Raw genomic sequence first — 20,446 nt, 5'->3', positions numbered from 1 at the left:
ATGAACGAGGGCTTCAACAGCAGATGTGGGAGGGGTGGAGTTGGGCAATAATACAGAGATGGAAGTAGGTGGTCTTGGTGATGGGCCAGATGGTACATGAAACGGCAGCATGTTTTTCAAAACATTTATATCATACAGACGGACATGGTGCCAAGTGTTAAGTGCATCCATGGTTCATTTAGAAATTATGTTGGCTGAAAGCAGAACCACAGAGGAAAACACTTGCACCAGTATGTGATAAAGAATTACATTATATTGATGGGATAATCATTATTAAAATGTTTTAACTGACAACTCAACCATCACAGTGTCTGGCTTATCTTTGAAAATATTTGATTGACCAGCTGGCTTCTAAATAAATCGGAAAGTACTTATCTTTTTTAAAAAATTGTTCACCTTATGAAGAAGAAAGTTATAGATTCATAGAATTAAGAGCACTTTTAAGTAAATTACAATTAACCAGACCCTTTATCTCCAATCATTTTTTATCTCTCTCCTTGGGCTGGATTTTGCACTGGAGGCGGAGATCCCAGCGCCAGGCCAAAAAGGCAGGGGGAACCCCGCCTCTGCCTTTTCATGTCCCAATGGAGCGACCCTCTGGTCTTTTTAACTCCAAGTTTCAGGAGGCGGGATTCCCGCCCCATTAAAGCATCCCGCGTCCAAGAGCTGCTGGACAATCAAAGGTGCTGCAGAGGCCAAAAGACTTGCAGGTTGGTAGGTAAATTGGCCATTATAAATTGCCCCTAGTATAGGTAGGTGGTAGGGAAATATATAGGGACAGGTGGGGATGTGGTAGGAATATGGGATTAGTGTAGGATTAGTATAAATGGGTGGTTGATGGTCGGCACAGACTCAGTGGGCCGAAGGGCCTGTTTCAGTGCTGTATCTATAAACTAAACTAAGAGGCCTGAGACCTAGACCCAGCGCTGAATCCCCAGAACAGAGGGAGGTGAGGCGGGGTTGCAGGGCCTGTCCAGAAGCCCCCGGTGAGGTGAGGTGGGGGTTGGTAATGCAGTCCAGGGGGAGGGGGGGGTCCCAGGGGGTAAAGTTGTTCCTGGCGGGTGCCCTCCGTGGGCCACATATTTCCCACGAGGGAGGGCCCACCCCCCCACCAAGCCCACAGGGAGGGTGCCTCATTGCCTCATTTTACAAGTCATCCTCCCTACATGGCGTAAGTCCCCAACCACCATCCCCCCCCCCCCGCCCCCGCCCGCCACTGGTAAGATCCCAGTGGGTGCAAGAAGAGGCCCTTAATTGGCTGCTAATAGGCCACTTAAGGGTCTTGAATGGCCTCTGAGAGGGAAGGCTGTCATCAGGGAGCCTTCGCCCTGCAACCCCCCCCTCCACCGCCACCCTGACACCGTCGCAATACTCCATGACCCTTCACCTCCGACCCTGTCATAGGGGGCTTCACAAAATCCCAGCCAATCCTGAAGTCTTTAAATGCTCATTAGGGTAAAGTTTCACAGCAACAAGCCATATTAACTAAGACGAATAAAAAGTAAAAACCCTGGTCAATATTCCCCTCACTAATTCAGGGGCAATGAGCCCAATCATAGAAAGCTGAATGTTTAGGCCCCAATGGGGGCATGCACGGAGGCGAGAGGGCGAGGAATTTCACGCCACTGGCCAGTGTGCCAGTTCCCCAGCTCCATCCTGCCCACAGGCCATTTTCTTGGAATTCTGATGAAGGGTCACTGACCTGAAACATTAACTCTGCTTCTCTCCACAGATGCTGCCAAACCTAAGCATTTCCAGCATTTCTTGTTTTTATTTCAGATTTCCAGCATCTGCAGTATTTTGCTCTTATTTTAGTGATGATCAGTATCATTTGTGAAGATGAAAGAAAGCTGAACCTTTTAGTTGTTGTCCCTTTTTCAGAATTCCGAGTTATCGGTTACAACTAAGTTAGAGACTTGGGAATTGGTGTCACAGTGGATTAGTTAGGTTTGCATCTGCTGCAGATTGATGAGATTAAGAGTGTATTTGAATTATAACCAGGATTGGTGTGAAACAACTACAGTTGTAGAGTAAATCCAGCTTGAATCGAAAGTCAGAATGTGGCTTTATATTGGAGCAAAGCTGACTGGAGACAGGAGAATCAATTGTTCTGCTTCAGAATCAATTCAGGCGGAAACACACAATTTGTGTAAATTTAGTCTCAGTACAAAGCTGAAATAGCTTTGCACCAATGTTGAAACTATAGTGAAAATGCAGTCACTTGCTGCCAGCTGCTCAAAATCGTGACGTGTTCTGCATTGACTCTGGACACCCCCCCACCCCGCAATCACCTGAGGTGAACCCCACAGAACGGCTGAGTCAAGACACATGGTTGCCCCACCGTTTAGTGATGCCTCCCTCCAGATTTTCCTCCAGGCTGCAAGGGAAATGCAGGAGGTCCTCTTCCCCAGTGATGGCAAGAAGAGATGCTCCCGCCTGATCAATCAAGCCTGGATGGAGATCGCTGAGGAAATCACCCCCCCCCCATAACTGAGTGCAGCGCCACAAGAAGATCAACAACCTCCAGCGTTCTGTCATGGTGAGTGCTTCACACCTCTTTTTTAATTGCAAGAGGCTACGCAGGAGGAAGCGGGGCATGGGGAGGATAGCACTACAGTGGTGATAGCAGAGAGAGTTAGGCATCACCTCATCCTGACAGATGCATGGCTGCATCTCGAACACTGGCCACCTTCTTTCACAGCTCACCCAGCTTAACTCCACTGAGAGCAGACGGGAGCACAAGCTACATGTGAAAGCCCAGTAGGGGACAAGGGGCTGACACTAGCAGAACTGTCATGTTGATCTCACTGACTATCTGCATCTTTCCACTTTCAGAACAAGAATGCCCATAACAGGAGGAGGCAGCCCAAACAGATGGAGGCATACCGGATCTTCAGCCTCTCACCACAGCCGAGAAAGAGGGGTTGGAATTGACAAGGACACAGGGCAGCCGCTCCATATCCGATGGAGAGACTGGAGTCTCCATGCAAGAGAGTAAGGATTGACGTCATTGACATCGACTTCTGGAGACCCACATCATGTACACTTGGCATGCTGAGATCTGCACAGCCTAACCCACATATGTTTTTGTTCTCTCATGTAGGTCGGCGAACCGCAGGAGACTCAACCAGAAGTGGGACAGCCATCAACCTCTGAGGAGGATCCCATTAATCTCCTGCGCCTTCCACCAGTGCAGATATTTTCACCTCGGTGGGTTTCCACTCAGCTGTAGAATCAGGGTCACTAGCTGGTGAGAGCACCGCACACGTGCCCGAGCAGCTGGTTGAGGCCGAGACAGCCAAGACCTCTGACAGTCGGAGGACTGTGGGTAGCCAGGCCCATGCTGAGCCCCAGGCTGATGTTAAGCCTCTGTTGTTGACAGTACAGAGCATGCTGGAGTTGCAGAGAGAGCTATGGCAACATCTGGCAGAGATGCCAGAGGCCATGCACAGCCATGAGCAGATGATGTAGGAGTGCAGCCATGCATTGATTGCTGTCATGGCTCAGGCATGTGAAGACATGGCTTCCTCCATTGAGAGGTTGGTGACCCTCATAGATAGTCAGATCCCACAGATGCGCACAGACCTGGACACCATCGCCTTGGCCATGAGCTCAATGTAGCAGTGGCAAGGCGAGAGAAGGACAAGGTGCCTAGAAACTTCTCCAGCTCCTTGTCCTTCTCTGGTTAGCAGGGAGATTCAAGTAAGCTTTGAAAGGGAGGAGGAGAGGCTGGCATCCACAGCTGGGGGATCCCCTCAGGGCGCTCGGAGTGTGGAGAGTGGCTCCTCGGCCCCTCCACCAGTGAGCCCAGCTCCAGCAGCCGCAACGCTTGAGAAGAGTCCTGTATCAGTGCAGGGTGCCCTCAGGCAGCTGGGGCCTTCCAGGCCTCAGGCAGCCAGAGGATGGCCACCAAAGTCATCACAGGCCAAGGGACAGCCTATCAGCAGCCTGCCTCCATTCCAGCTCACACCTCAGAGAAGCATTCGCAAACATATAAAGAAATGCACCTAAATACACTTGGGGGTTCATGGGAGTTTGATATCGGACATGTGATGGCTAATATAAAGTTCTTTTGTTCAAGCCATTAACTTTCATTGTGTAAAAGTGATTATTCTATCATGCCTTAATTGTGAGCCGCTGACCTCACCCTTCTCCCTTAGTGGAATGTCAATGTAAGCACAGCCTAATTTAAATAAGATTTCCCATGGGCACTAGTGTGTGTTTCAGCTGGGCGCTAGGCAAGGAACACAATTAAAGCAGGCGACAGACTACATGCATTGAGGTCAGTCTTTATTGGTTTCTCTGTCAGTGGACACCATGGTGGCTGGATGCGGCTAATTATGAGATTGTCGCTCGACTCCTTGGCCCATTGCTCAATCTGCCTGGCCTCTGGTGCAAGAGCTTCAACATCCAGTGCTGTCTGCTCATTAGCCTCCTCCGCATCCTCCTCGTTGGTGAAGGAGTGTTGCTCAGGCAAGGCCTCCAACCTCTGCAATGCTAGATTGTGCACAGCACAGCAGACCATCCTGATACACAAGACACTCGCAGGGGCATAGTGTAGGGCTTCACCAGATCAATCCAGGCAATTAAATCTCATCTTCATCGGCCCAAATCCCATAGATCACAACTTGTCCTTCAGCAGAGTGCGTAAGTCAGTGATGCCCTGCCTGGAGAGGCGTAGTTTTTGCTGACAGTGCCTCTTGGACATTTGGAGGTAGCTGATCCGGATCTGGTACACTTCCTGGTGCACGTGGGCCCTTCGTAGAATGGCCAGCTGCTGCTGATCTCATCGTGGAGCTTCACGGGCAGGCACAGCTGCCTTTTGGCCCTCCCTCCATCGGAGGCACCGCATCATGCCACGGGGTTCAAAAAGACATGGTGTATGAGACCCATGCCAGGCAACCAGTGGGCCTCCAGAGTGCTGTCGATGCAGAGTCGACCCTGCCCTGGCAAGTGAGGCTTTGCTATTTTTCCCAGCAGAATCCCTGATGGCCCTCAGTGCCCACCCTTGCTGATGGCCAACCCTCTCATCCAACAGTATTGGTAAACACACATCTCGCCCAACAGTTTATTCACCAGATACAGCCACCCAAAGCCAAGCACCTCCCTTGCAGAGCCCTGGAGACCTGCTCCAACCTCCTTGCAGTCTCCGAGACCTGGACCCACCCCTGCAGAACCCGCGAGACCCAAACCCCTTTGCAGAGCACACAGCACTACAGTTCGAAAATGGCCTTCGCAACTCCCTCTCCCCCTGTGTAGTGCCAGTCAAGGCTGCCTCCCCATCGCAGCACTGACGCCTCATCTCGGTGCCACCAGCTTTCAACAGTCATGAACCCAAAGGCACGTGAGTGCTGCCTGCCATCCACTTAATCCCAAGCCCCGCATTAAATTGCGATGAAGGATATGCTAACATATTGAAAGTAAGTGTTCTACAATGCAAAATAACTTCCCATCGCGTCGGGGCGTCGATTCCACCTTGGTGCTTGCCCGCTGTTTATCTAAATCCAGAACCAATGTCAGAACGCCGGATTTCTGGGCGAATGATTCCAACACGATTCTCTGTCCTCGCATGCCAACAATCCCGCTTCAAACGGCTGCACAAAATTCTCCCCAAAGTGAGTTTGCACAGCTTCAACTTAGTGCCCAGTGAACACGACTACAGAATAAAACCCAGAAGGACATCAGCGAGAAGATGAATCCTGCAGTGATTGTGAGCACTGTTTTATGTTTGTTTGGTATGCTGCCACCTTAGTCTAGCTGGGAGAGATTCTTTAGTCTTGAGTACTTAGAACATCAACCTTGCTCACATTACAATATTGTACAGCTTCACACCAGTCTGTGTGACTCCTCCAAAGCCACGCTGCATCTATCTTCAAGTCTCTCTCACATGTAGATAGAAGCAGACTGTTTCCAAGTTGACAAGCTCAAACAAGCGGGTTACAGATACAAGATGAAATGTAAGAGATTCAGAAAAGAGAGCAAGAGAAACTTCTTCACACAGAGAGCTGTGAGGCTGTGGAATTCACTTCCAGTGTTAGTGGCTGAGGCAGAAATTATGGCAACACTCAACATCAGATTAAATAGGCGAATGAAAGAAAAGGGGATAAAGCAACTGGGAATATGGCAGGCAAACGTTATTCGAACTATTTGCTCACATAGAGGTTAAATGATCTCTGTTGCAGTAGGGGTTGCTCTTAGAATTGTAAATTGTTATAATTTAACTAAAATAAACTCATTGTGCCTGTGACAGCTCTCTGAATGAGCTATCCACTATAATCCTATTCACCTGCCCTTTCCCTATAGCTGTGACTGTTTTTCTTTTTAAATATTTATCCACTTCCTTTCTAAAAAGCTGTTACGGATTTTGCTTCCCCCATTATTTGTGGTAGAGTATTTAATGTCCTTGCAATGGTTTATATCAGCAAAAATCTCCTCACCTCACTTTTGGTCATGATCTTAAATTAATGTTGTGTATTTACAAACTCACCAAGCAGCTGAAGTAGATTTTTTCCCAATTTACCTTATCAAAACCCATCATAATGATGAACACCTGTATCAGATTTCCTCTTAACCTTCCCTGCTGTAGTGAAAAATCCCAATTTCTCTAGTCTCTCCCCTTAACTAAAACGTCTTATCCACAGTGTACTCTTGCTAAATCTCCTCTCTATTTATGTGATGACTTACCTCCTTCTTAAAGTAGGGCACTCAAAACTGGAAACAAATTGCAGCCAAATTAATTATTGCTGAGGTTTAAAATTGCCTTTGTACTCCATGTCCTATATCTAAAACCTGGGAGCCTATATTATTTTTTGTAGATTTATCAATTGGTCTTCCCACTTTAACAATTGGTGCATCTGAACTCTATGGGCTGGATTTTATGCAGGAGATGGGGCTCCCAGCACCGGGCTGAAAAAAGGGGGGCAGCCCCGCCTCTGCATTTTTTCTGACCCCTGGAGCGATCCTACGATCTTTTGTGGTCAAAGTTTAAGGAGTCGGCATCCCCATCCCTTTAAACGTTTAATAAGGAGCGGTGGTTAAAGTATGGCTGCCCAACCTGAACCCAACGGGATCTGACGACGTGTCGGGTTCGGGACGGGTCGGGTCGCTCTTCTGGGTCCGGCATTTGGGCTCGGGTCGGGCCGGAGATGACACAGTGGCAGTGCTGCATTTTGGTCAGGGAGGGAAAGGGAAGTAAGAGTAAGAGTAAGCATCATTAATTTTCGGTAGTCGAGTCGGGTAGGGCACAGGAAAAAACCAAAGGACCCGGTTTCGGGTTACATGTGGTCAGGTCGGGCTCAGGTCAGGTTTAAATTGTATACCTGAGCAGGCCTTTAGCAGTGGCCACTGCCAGTACTGCAGAGGCCTCAGACCCTGGACCTGAGGAAGGTGAGGTGGGGTCACTGGGCTTGTCCAGAAGGCCGTGGCAAGGGATGTCAGGGGGGTGGGCATTTGGTCCGGAGGAGGGTGTCCCGGGGGTACAGTGGTTCCTGGTGGGGGGGGGGGGTCTTCTGTGCAACACGAATTGCCCACGAAGGAGGGACCTCCCAGGCCCACAGGAAGGGCGCCTCGCTTTCCAAGGCGTACTCTCTGCACAGCGGAGGCCCTCCCCACCGCTGGTAGGATCCCAGTGATGGTGGGAAGAGACCCTTAATTGGTCATCAATAGGCCACTTAAGGGTTTCAATTGGCCTCTGGGCGGGAAGGCCAACATCAGCCTATCCCACCCCTGGGAAGATTGGGTCCAGCAATCCTGGCGTTGGGTTCCATGGCAGCCGCTGCCGTTCCGATTCTCCGGCCGCCCCCCACCCCTCCACGGAACCCACTGTCGGGCTGGGAGCAAAATCCAGCCCTACGGGTGTGAAATTGGTCAATGCCAATAGCGTAAAACTGGCTGATAACAAATCGGCAGCCTGTTTTACAAAGCACCCGATTTTCCTTTCCCTTGAAGTCAATGACAGACGAGAGTTAAAGCTCTTGGAAATTGGTAAACTGTTGTGTGGTGGTTTATGATCTACTTTTTGTGATTCCAGCCAACAGCAGCAATGACCATCAAATGAAATGCAATCGAAGGATAATGCAACCCCTACATAGATTCATTAGCCTTGCATTTAGTGTATCCAATCCTTTAAGCAAAACCTCAGCTTGCTGCATAACACAGTCACTGCACTTTAGTTTGTCTAATGGTGGTCACAAGATGCCAATTGGTTTCTCATTTCAATTCTGTTTAGCAATACCACAGAATAATAACTTACTAATGTAAACATAAGCACAAGATAAAAAGTAATCAAAACTTAACCTCCCTGAGTGCAACAATTATCTTTCAAGCAATAGGATTGTCATGCTAGGCCCCCACCTGTCAAGAATGAGGCACATTAATTTTGTTATGAACATTGATTTTAAACTGTTACTGGAGTGAGGGGAGGACTTGTTGAACAGATCGGCTGTGGCTGGAAGGGACGTTTGCATATTGGCAGATGGTGTTTGGAAGGACAAAGCAGCCATTCCCTGACATTCAACCCACAATGGACTTTTGATCACCAGACATTGAAGGTGGGGGAGCTCGCATTCCAGGTTGACTGCTAAGATGGCTGAATACACAAATGGACATAGTCAAACCAGTTAGTTACATGACTAACCTGCTGGGCAACCTGAGTTTTTTGAATTTGTACGAACAGTTTGGGCAGAAAGTCTGTTTGCTCCTGGACTGAGAAGATCTCTCTCCTGTCTGCTCCCATCTCTTTCTCACAAACCTCTGAATCCACTGAAGACACATGAGCCCCAAGAGAGAAAAGTCTCCTACAACGAACAAGATTTAAGAAGAATACTGGGCCCCAATGAAAAGCAAGATCTACCTACAATTAAGGACTCTACAATGAGTTCGAAGAACTGTAACAACAACTCTTATATATTGCCTCAAACCTTTCCACTTTATTTTTCTTATGCTCTTTTCTGTCTCTATTTGCATGTGTGCATCACGTATGCATGCTAGCGTGGGGTGCGGCATGTATCCGTAGGCGTTAACTGAATTAGAGTTTAAGTTCAAGTTTAATAAATTTCAACTTTTCTTCTTTAAATCTAAGAAAGCCTGTTTGTGCTGGTTTCTTTGCCTTATAACTGGAAAGCGGTGAACAAGGATTCAACGAGGGGGAGCTAAAAACACGGTGTGTTTAAAATTAAACCCTGTTACAGTAAGACCAGGTGAAGGCTGAGAGGGAACCCTGGACCTCTTTCTCACCTGGTCGTAACAAGATCAACTCAGAACTGTAAAGAATATCATTCGGAACATCAGGGGCAATGGTTCTTTGAAATAGCTTGACAGTGTGCCAGAATTTATTTAAAATACTTTACACAGAACAACTTTAAACTACAAAGCTATTGATTTGTTCCATTCTAAAGAACTACTTGGTCAGATTTTGTTTGCCTGATGTATTCAAACATTTTCATGATCAATGAAAATATATTTAATATTATCAAATGTGATCAAGTCTTCATTTGAATTCCAAACTGATGTAAAACAGCTATTTGATATCTGAACTGATGCATGGATTGTTAATGCAAGAGCTGCTCAACTATAACGGTTGACTACATTTCATTTGCACTGACTTATCATCTCAGGAGCTGTACAACTCACACAGACCAATCTGTACTTGTCTGGAGAATTATCAGGTTAGTACAGTACAATCATTTTAAGACCTAACATTGGGACTCCTCACAGCAAGAGAGATTACTTTCTTGTTATGATCTTTGGACATCAGATCAGAAGCAAAGGGAGATTAAAACAAATATGAAGTTAATTAAGAGACTCTGCTTGCCTGGTGTGGGAACAGGCCGAGCTTGGCTGTAATAGAAGGGCCAGCATCAGGGCGTCCGAACAAAATCAAAGATGTCTTGCTTACCACTTACTGCTTGGATGATCCATATCATAACTAAAGCAAAAGAGAAGAAAGAAATCATTCATTCCTTTTGATCTTCTTTTCCTTAGAAGCAACTCTCTTTGTTGCATGGAAGAGAGCCAAAGTCAATTCAATGTTTTTCTTGCTGAACTTTGTGCAATGTTGAAAGTTAGCAAGAAAACTGTGAACTAAAATTTCCTGTGGTTCATCTAGGCACACTAATATGAAAAAAGCAGGTGTATTCTGAAGAAGTTTACTGATTTCAGTTTTTGTATCACCTTGTTGGGGGTGGGAGGGGGATATGATTTTGCAGGTCAAAAGACTCTACTTCTGCATCTCTTTCTATTTCCATCTATCTTCTTTCCAAAAAGCCCAAAGCCGTAATTCATTTAGGACTTTCATTTGAAATATTACTAAAAGACTAACTACTGCATTTTTTCCTTCTGTTTTTATTTCCCCAGCAATCCCTTTATCTGGCTTTCATTATGGGTGTGCTGAGCCTCTTTTGTGGGGGAAAACTTCAGGGAGCCAGTCACTTTCTCAGCTGTGTGATGTTCCTCAAGATTAAAAAAGAGCTTTGAAGCTTCTACAGTTTTCTGTAAGCCCCGTGGTACAGAACCTCTGAAAGACCGAAGCCATCTGGCAACTTGACATAAAGAAGAAACAAACTGATTGAAACCGTTTCTTCAAAGCAACAATAGCTGGCTGGCAGATTTGTTGATTTGTGCTTTGTCTTTCATGTGTCACACTCAGAAGTCACCAGAACACCTAAGCGATTGCATAGAAATGATTGGAAAAATCTGCAGATTTCTATTATGTCTGAGGTCTCATCGCGATAATCAGTAACAGTAATTAATTTAACCTGCTGAGATCTGATCATTAATTACAGGTAATAAGCCTGATTTAGTATTCAGAATAAGACCCACCTGCTGCAGTACAGTTATCCTACTTCCTCAAAAGATGGCTTCAACAGTCTGACAACAAAAGTAAAAAAAAAATGAAAAGCTCATTTATATACTGTCTCCAACTGACTGCTAAAGCTTTTAAGATGACAGTGAAACATCAGGGTGTAACTCATACACATAGTGCTAGTTTTATTTGATCATTTGTTGTCAAGACACTGCCAATCTACTTGTATTTTTGAGATGTAGTCTCCAGCTTGGTTTTTTCCTCCATCAGCCTAGGGATGATTGATACGACTCTTTCATGGTGCAATCTACCACACCATAAAATGCAAAACATATTCAACCTAATATGGAAACATTATAGAAAATTTAGCTAAATATTTTTAATGTACTAAAATACAAGAAAAAGGCCTTAATTCACACTTTAAACTCCCTCAGCTCAAAATATAACTCCAGATTGTCATTTCAACATCAATACAAGCATCTCAATTTTCAGGAAAAATGGCTTGTTTCGAAGCGGTTATTCGTTGCTTTGAAAAACTTCCTCATTGCAGAAGTGATCTTAACATGTCTATTGTTGAAGAGGCAATTTTGAAACATCAAATCAATAAAAAATAATACTGTAAAGTCTCTTTTTGAAAAAAACACAATGCTCCCCCCCCCACCCCCATCACCCAACTGAATTCTGTCCGCATAAGGTGAAAATTATATGAATAGTGCTAGGAAATACAAGATTTTTCCATGAAGAAGCACATCCAAGTAAAGTATAGCATGATTAGATGCAGAGCAAATCTCCCTTTATTCTGTCCCAGCAGCGCCAAACACAGAAGAGTGTCTCCCTACTGCTCCTGCATAATAATTTCCACTCCCCACACCAGTTAGTGACCTCTCTGAATGAGACTGCCAAGGAGTGCTGAGCGACAGGCAGTTTTGTACTATGGATATACATTCACCAGAAACTGAATTGAGACTCCCTAAAGTAATTTCAATTAGATCTCTTACAATAAACAGGCAAGGCATATTTTGAACCCATCAGTTTGAGCTAGATACAAATCCAGCTCCCTGAGATGCAAGACATAAATGGGACAATATGTAATGTGCAATTTGATAGTATCTGAGTTTCAGCACCAGTGTCAATGATGTGATAAGATGATCATCAATACCATGGCTGAAGGCACTCAAAGGCAATGGGCCCTGACAAAATCCTGGCTGAAGTACTGAACACTTGTACTCCAGAGCTAGTCGCACCCTTAGCCAAGCTGTTCCAGTACAGCTATAACACAGTCATCTGCCCAACAATGTGGAAAATTGACTAGGTATGTTTCGTCCACAAAAAGCAGGACAAATCCAACCCGGACAATTATTGTCCCTCCAGTCTACTCTCAATCACCAGCAAAGTGATGGAAGACATCATCAACAGTGCTATCAAGCATCACTTACTCAGCAACAACCTGCTCACCAATGCTCAATTTAGGTTTCGCAAGGGCTACTCAGCTCCAGACCTCATTACAGCTTTGGTCCAAACATGGACAAAAGAGCTGAATTCCAGAGATGAGGTGAGAGTGACTGTCCTTTTCATCAAGGCAGCATTTGATTGAGGGTGGCAACAAGGAGCCGAGCAAAATTGAAGGCAATGGGAATCGGTGAAAACTGTCCACTGGCTGGAGTCATACCCAGCACAAAGGAAGATGGTTGTGATTACTGGAGACCAATCACCTCAGCCCCAGGACATCGCTGCAGGAGTTCTTCAGGGAAGTGTCCAAGGACCAACCATCTTCAGCTGCTCAATGACATTCCATCCAAAATAAGGGCAAAAGTGGGGATGTTCGCTGACTATTGCATAGTGTTCAGTGCCATTCACAACTCCTCAGATACTGAAGTAGTCTGTGTCCACATGCAGCTTGGGCTAATAAGCGGCAAGTAACATTCACACCACACAAGTGCCAGGCAATGACCATCTCCAACAAGAAAGAATCCAACCATCTCCCCTTGAGATTCAAGAGCATTACCATTGCTGAATTCCCTACCATCAACATCCTGGGAGTTAGAATTGACCAGAAACTTTACTGGACTAGCCATATAAATATTATGGCTACAAAAGCAGGTCAGAGGCTGGGAATTCTGCAGCGAGTAACTCACCTCCTGACTCCTCAAAGCCTGTCCACCATCTACAAGGCACAAGTCAGGAGAGTGATGTAATACTCTCCACTTGCCTGGATGAGTGCAGCTCTAATAACACTCAAGAAGTTTGACACCATCCAAGACATAGAAGCCCACTTGATTTGCACCCCCATCCACCACCTTAAACAGTTTTACACTCCCTTCACCACCGACGCACAGTGGCAGCAGTGTGTACCATCTACACGATGCACTGCAGCAACTTGCCAAGGCTCCTTTGACAGCACCTTCCAAACCGCGACCTCCAGCATAGAGTCACAGAATCATTTACGGCACAGAAGAAGGCCATTCGGCCCATCAAATCCATGCCAGCTCTCCACAGAGCAATCCAATCAGTTCCACTCCCCCGCTCGATCCCCATAGCCTTGCAAGTTTATTTTTTTAAATACCCAACCAATTTCCTTTTGAAATCATTGTCTCTGCTTCCACCACCCTTGTGTCCCCTAGTCCTTGTACCATGAGGTAATGGGAACAGTTTTTCCTTGTCTAACTTATCTAAGCCTGTCATAATCTTATACACCTCGATCAAGTCTCCATTCAATCTCCTTTGCTCCAGGGAGAACAACCCTAGCTTTTCCAGCCTAACCTTGTAACTAAAATCCCCCATCCCTGGAACCATTCTGGTAAATGTCCTCTGCACCCTCTCAAGGTGCTTGATGGCCGGCACAGACTTGATGGACCGAATGGCCTGTTTCTGTGCTGTATAACTCTATGACTCTATATCTCTAAGAACCCTCACATCCTTCTTAAAGTGTGGTGACCAGAACAGGGCGAAATACTCTAGTTGGGGCCTAAACACAGCTTATAAAGTTTCAGCATAACTTCCCTGCTTTTGTACTCTATGCCTCTATTTATGAAGCCCAAGATCCCATATGCTTTGCTAACCACTCTCTCAATATGTCCTGCCACCTTCAAAGATCAATGCACATGCACCCCCAGGTCCCTCTGTTCCTGCACACTCTTTGGAGCTCCGCCATTACGTCTATGTTGCCTCACCCTATCCCTTCTATCAAAAGGCAACACCTCACCACCTAGAAGGACAAGGGCAACAGATGCATAGGAACACCACCACCAACAAGTTCCCCTCCAAGTCACACACCATGCTAGCTTGGAACTATGTCGTCACTCCTTCACTGTGACTGGGTCAAAATCCTGGAACACCCTCCCTAACAACACTTTGGGTGTACCTATACCACATGGACTGCAGTGGTCAAGAAGGCAGCTCACTACCACATTCTCAAGCCAATTAGGGATGGGCAATAAAGAATGGCCTCGGCAATGATGCTCACTATCCAAGAACAAATTTTTTTTTAAACATGATCATTTGTTGTGTGAACAGTAAGTTTTATCTTATTTGGTTCCAGTGCCATTTAAAGCCTGACTTTTCTATTCGTATATCTCTCCTTTTTTCACTAATATTCTGCCTTTTCCTAAAAACTTTGAATCCTTGCTGGAGTATAATTCCAGAGAAGCTCTGGTACCTCAGCTAAGTTGCCATTTTCCATGTGTGATTCTTTGACAGTGAGTACAAAAGCAAAATACAGCAGATGCTGGAAATCTGAAATAAAAACAGAAAATGCTGGAAATGTTTAGCAGGTCTGGCACCAACAGTGGGGAGACAAACAGAATTAATGCCTAGAATTTTATGCTCCCTCCCTCCACAAGAGTGGGCTGGTAGCAGGGAGGGTTGTGAAACTGAGTGGGAGATGCGGGGTGCCATTCCCGATGCCTTCCCACCCCTGCTGCAATTTTACCAGCAGCGGCAGTGACGTGAAACAGCCCACCCACCCCAGGTCAGTCAATGCCCTTAAGTGGCCAATTAACTGCCACTTAAGGGCCTTCTCCCACCGCCACTGAGCCTTAGGCCTCACAGCAGGCTGGGGAGTTGGGGGGGTGCCCTCCTGATCGGGCACCCTGTGCCCCATGGAGGGTCCCCCCAAAGCCTAACCACCTCCGCTGAAATAAAGATCCCCCCCCCCAACCAACTCCCCTTGCCTCACTGGGGCTCGGCCCAGCTCCAAAACCGACGTCCACAAACCTGCCATTGGCTGCGTGCAGTCCCAGTAGTGGCCACTGCTCCTGGTGGCACAGCTGGGACTGAAAGCTGCCAGTCCACTGATTGGTCAGCGGCTGTTAGTGGTGGGACTTCCTGCCTCAAGGAGGTGGGAGTCCCACCCAAGTCCAATTAAGGGCCTGCGCCAAGTAAAATCCTGACATGGTTCCCAGGCCCAGCGGAGGCAGGCCCGTCCCCGACTTTTTGGCTGGTGGGTGGGGCCTCCAGTACAACATAAAATTCCAGCCAATGTTTCAGGTCAATTGCCTTTCATCAGACTGGAAAAAGTTAGAAACGTGACAGGTAGTAGACACATACAGAGCCAGGTAAAGTGGCGGAGGCCAAGGCAAAGAAAAAAGGGAAGGTCTGTAATAGGGCACAAGGCAGCAGAGATTAAATGACAAAATGGATGATGGTGTGAGGCAAAGGTAGATAGTAAAGAGAAAAAAGCTGGCTCTAGAGGAGATGTAAACGGCAATTGCAGAATTATAACGCACAGCTCCAGTCTGAAAAAAAAATGGGAGCAGTGTTTTGAAATTGTTGAATTCAATGTTGACAGCGGGTGTTGGCAGGCAATTTTTCTGATGTGAGCAGTTCTGCCTTCACCTGACATCCATAAATTGCTTGAAGCTAGGGCTGCTTGGTAGCGATGAGAAGAATTACTAATCAATTTTTTCTCCACCCTGATTCAATAGAAATGACACCTATTATAGAGTCTTTATGGCCACACCAGTTGAGTTTAGTTGACTTAGGACATGCCACAGATTGTAGTTGGAAACTTCCTGGTTTATTTGACTTAGCTATCCACTGGAAAAATTTTCTGAATTACTGAGGAAGCATTGTGTGTAACTTTTTTATTTTTATACATATATATAAAAAATATATAAAGAGTTTCTGTGTTGGTATAATTCTGCTATGTACATATGTGATATATTGCTCCCTTTTTAATGAAAATCTGAATCTAAGGCAGATCCATAGCAGCAGCGTAAATCTGCTCACATAATGCAGCTCTCTATGTGGTGCAGCTCATCATCATTGAAAGTAGTCATGAGCAAATGGTATCATAACTAATGTTGTCACTGTGCTTTAGAGGCAATCTATTGTTGTTGTCACTGTATAAATAGAACATAAGGACATAGGATTAGAAGTAGACCATTCAGCCCTCAAACCTGTTCCACCATTCAATGAGATCATGACTGATCTGTGTCTTAACTCCTTCCACCTACCTTGTCTCGGAACGGTTCAGATTTTCATATTGTCCTTCAACCATCACAAGACAATATTTGAAGGCACAAATCAAGTGTACCATTGAATTTATCTTTTCCCTCACCTAACCAAAATGCTGAACTGGATCTATTTACCTCCACTATGGTTCTGGTCAGTGAACATGATCTCCTTGGGAATATTCTGGTGCTGTGACTAAAATAAATTCAGTCTGATGTAACTTAATTTTTATATTCAGATGAGGATTTTATTGAGGAAGTAAGGGTTTGAGTTACTGAAAATATTTGAAATAAGCCTTTGAACATAAAGGAGAGCATTTGTTCATCCAAACCTAGCAACAAACTTTATCGAATTTCAGGTTATCCAGGGTGTACATTTTATGTATTATAATGGGATTTTATGGAATGCAAGAGAGCAACTTTGAATTGCTCCTGCTGTCTGGTTCAGATAAAGGCTGATTCAGCTAGCATCAAAACCCACGTGAACGAACGGATTAGATGATTACATGCCAGAGTACATCACCAACAACATCAGAAGGATCATCATGAAAATTTATTGACTTGCCTTTTGGAATCCTCGGACAATTTTGTCAGGGTTTTATGTACTGTCATCAACCACCAAAGTGAAATCCTGTCCAACAGAGACTTTGTTCTACTTTCCTTGAGCTGTTATGCCACCTAAAAGGTTAAATTTATGATTCCTATTTTCTTTATCAAAAGTTTCCCAAAGTGGGTGTATTAGCCAGAATGTACTGTTCAGTAGGCAAAGCTGGAGATGTTCTGTTTTAATTAATTAATTATGTCCTTATTACATTTCTTTTGCATTTGGGCTCTGGCTAGAACAAGTGACTCTGACCATTAGTAGTGATGTTGGCCTGAGCTATGAAGCTAATCTCTTCCTAGTTTTCAAGCCTCAGTCAATTTAGCCAAAGATTGTAGGGATTTTAACATCCTCTAATCTCCATCATGGGACCCCACCCTCGAAAGCCTTTGAATGCTTTATGTTTGAGTTCTCATGATAGTAAGAGATTGAAAAGTCTGTAGCATGTTGCTAATTGACATTGCCTAAGTACCATCACCACGATTACCTCACCAACACTTTGGATGGATTTTCACTTCTTGACGTGCTGGGAGTGGTTTGGGGGCATGGACGGTGGCCCGTAGCATGCGGGAAACCTGGAAGTAAGTGCATCCTGTCTGTCAGTAGCCTTTTAATCCAGGTCCTGCAGTACCATATCATTTCCAGGTTTCCCAACCAGTTAGCGTAGAAGGACTTGATGACAACCTGCTTGAGGCGATTTCAACTCCAGTATTTAAAGGGATATTGCAAACAATGATGGATTTTGGAGTTGGGAGCACAACAGAAGGAATTGACAGAATGGAGTCCAGACAGTCAAAGACTGCCCTCGTTTTAGTGGCGCCTCCCTGGATGTGCTGCTGGGGTTGAAAGAATCCACAGGGAGATACTCTTCCCTATTGTCAAGAGGAAGAAGACCACAAGTGAAACAAAGAATCGTGGCTGGAGGTGGCAGAGGAGGTCAGCAACAGGAGCACAGTGCCACAGTCATGGATTCAATGCCGAAAGTGGTTTAATGATCTAAGCAGGGCAGGAAAGATGAGCACGAAGGCACATTCACCTACATCCTGATGTGTGTATCAGCCCAACCTCCTCACTCTTCCTTCTTAAGCCAGCTCCAGCACATCACTCCACACACCAACTTAGGTTGCATGTTCATGCATCCCTCCCTTGCTATGCACTTCCACACATCTCCATATGTCCATCCACAACTGATGATCACCCTCATCTTTATGCAATGTCATGCCTCTCCCTCATAGTCACCCTCAACAAATGCTCTCCATCCATCAGTTCAACACATGCTATTGCTGTCAATTCTTTCTCTCCTTGCAGGAGAAGATAGTACCGAATGTCAGGGAGAGGCAGAGAACCAGAGGTGGCCTTTAACCACCTTGCAACTGACAACTGCAGAGGAGAAAGCACTAGGCATCAGTGGAGTCTCGATGTGCCTGGCCATAACAGATGGAGACTTCCCAGCTACCTGGTGACAGAATTAAATATCAGACATCCACATGGTATACAACACTCACTCATACTGATTGTATGTCAGCAGTGAGTGAAATATGATCTTGTGCATAATGATCACTTAAAACATTCTTACCTTGACCCTTTAATTCATGTTTTTAATTTCACATAAGGTCTTCATGCATCCTGCAGGAGGTATTTAAGGAGAACGACGATGATTCCTCAGAGGAGATCACTCACTCTGAGAGTGCAACCTCACAGGACTCATGCAGGCCATGCACCAGCTCAGATACTCACACGTCAGTTGGACTGGTAAGGAAGACAGTTTGTGACTCACACATCATGGGCTGGATTTTGTGGCACCACCTCGGCCTTTCTGAGCCCTCCCAGGGCAATCTTGCATTTTACTGGCACTTAAGTGGCTGGCGCCAGGATCACTGTCCTTTTGAAGACGGGGATCCTGCCTCCAAGAGCTGCCGGCCAATCACAAGGACTGGTGGCCATTGCCGGTACTGCAGAGGCCTTGGACCCAGGCTCAGCGGTGGAGATCTGGAATCTTGTAAGTGAGGCAGGGTCGCTGGGGCCAGTCTGGAGGCCCTGGTGAGATGGGGGAGGGGGGGGGGAAGGGAGGGGGAGCTTGTAGCTCAGGAAGAGAGGAGTCCAGGGAGTTGGAGTTGTTCTCGGTGGGGGTCCTCCGTGTGCCACAGATTGCCCACTGGGTGACCTCCTCGCTTGGCGGAGGCCACCACCCCACCCCCCCAGTTTAATTCCAGCGGCAGCGGGAAGAGGCCCTTAAGTGGCTACTAATTGTCCACTTAAGGGCCTCAATTGGTCTCTGGATGGGAAAGCCATCTTCAGTCTTCCCCACTCTGAATTAATCACAGAGCGATAGGAGGACAAAGGGCCCTCCGCCCCTGCCTCCTGTTGCAATTCTGCGGCCCCCACCATGCCCCCCACCTCCAAGGTCATCTCTGGGGTGGCCCATTAAATCCAGCCCCATGAGTACCACCTTAAATAAAATAAAAAATACACTAACCTTGGCCGTTTATCATCCCACTGATCTACAGCAAGATGTCATCCAGCTCATTGCTGGCAGGATAGTGTGGAGGAGCCATGAGAGAGATGATGGTGAAAGGGAACATAAAAGTGGGGACTCGACGCAAAGTGATTCCACTTCTCACCTGTCGCCCCCTCCTCCCCAGTCAGCACCCCACATGCTGCCTCATGTCCCAGTGGCTGCCAGTCTTTGCCAGGGTCCTCACGAGCTCCAACACCCAGAGGGCGCTGCCAAGAGCATCTCAGCAGTCAGAGCAGGAATCTGACCAGCCTGCCTTAAACCCTGCCGAAGCCACTGGGATTGCACTAAGTAGAAGTGTTAGGAAGAGGAAGACTAAAGATTTGTAGTTGCACAAGCGTATGTACATAGTTATGTTACATAATGTTAGATTGGTAAATATTTGTTTTATTTTTGAGCCACATAAATATTATTTCTTTCTATTGCTTTCCCATCTTGCCCATTTTTGGTTGCTGCCTGGCAACTGGCCTTTTCACTTGTGATGAATGCGAAGACAGGAACTGATGCCAAGCATGGGGTCTGTGAAAGGGATGCATTGTTGTTTGCAGGACTTCTTTGTAATAGTGGTGTTGGGGAAAAAATGGTTGTTACATGGGTGGAGTCTTAAGAGTCATTCACAGCATAGAAGGAGGCCATTCGGCCCGTCGAGTCTATGCCAGCTTTCAGCGGAGCAATCCAGTCAGTCCCACTCCCCCATTTGATCCCCATAGCCTTGCAAGTTTATTTCCTTCAATTAGCCATCCAATTTCGTTTTGAAATCATTGATTACCTCCATTTCCACCACCCTCATGGCCAGCGAGTTCCAGGTCATTATCACTCGGAGCATAAAAAAGTTCTTCCTCACATTCCCCTCGTACCTCTTGCCCAAAACCTTCAATCTGTGTCCCCTAGTCATCAGCTAATGGGGACAGTTTTTCCTTGTCGAACTTATCGAAGCCTATCATAATCTTGTACACCTCTATCAAATTTTCCCTCAATCTTCTTTGTTCCAGGGAGAACAATCCCAGTTTTTCCAACCTAACCTTGTAACTAAAATCCCCATTCCTGGAACCATTCTGGTAAATCTCCTCTGCACCCTC

The sequence above is a fragment of the Heterodontus francisci genome, chromosome 17 (assembly GCF_036365525.1).
Source record: "Heterodontus francisci isolate sHetFra1 chromosome 17, sHetFra1.hap1, whole genome shotgun sequence".
NCBI lineage: Eukaryota > Metazoa > Chordata > Chondrichthyes > Heterodontiformes > Heterodontidae > Heterodontus > Heterodontus francisci.
This window is presented reverse-complemented; position numbering follows the sequence as displayed.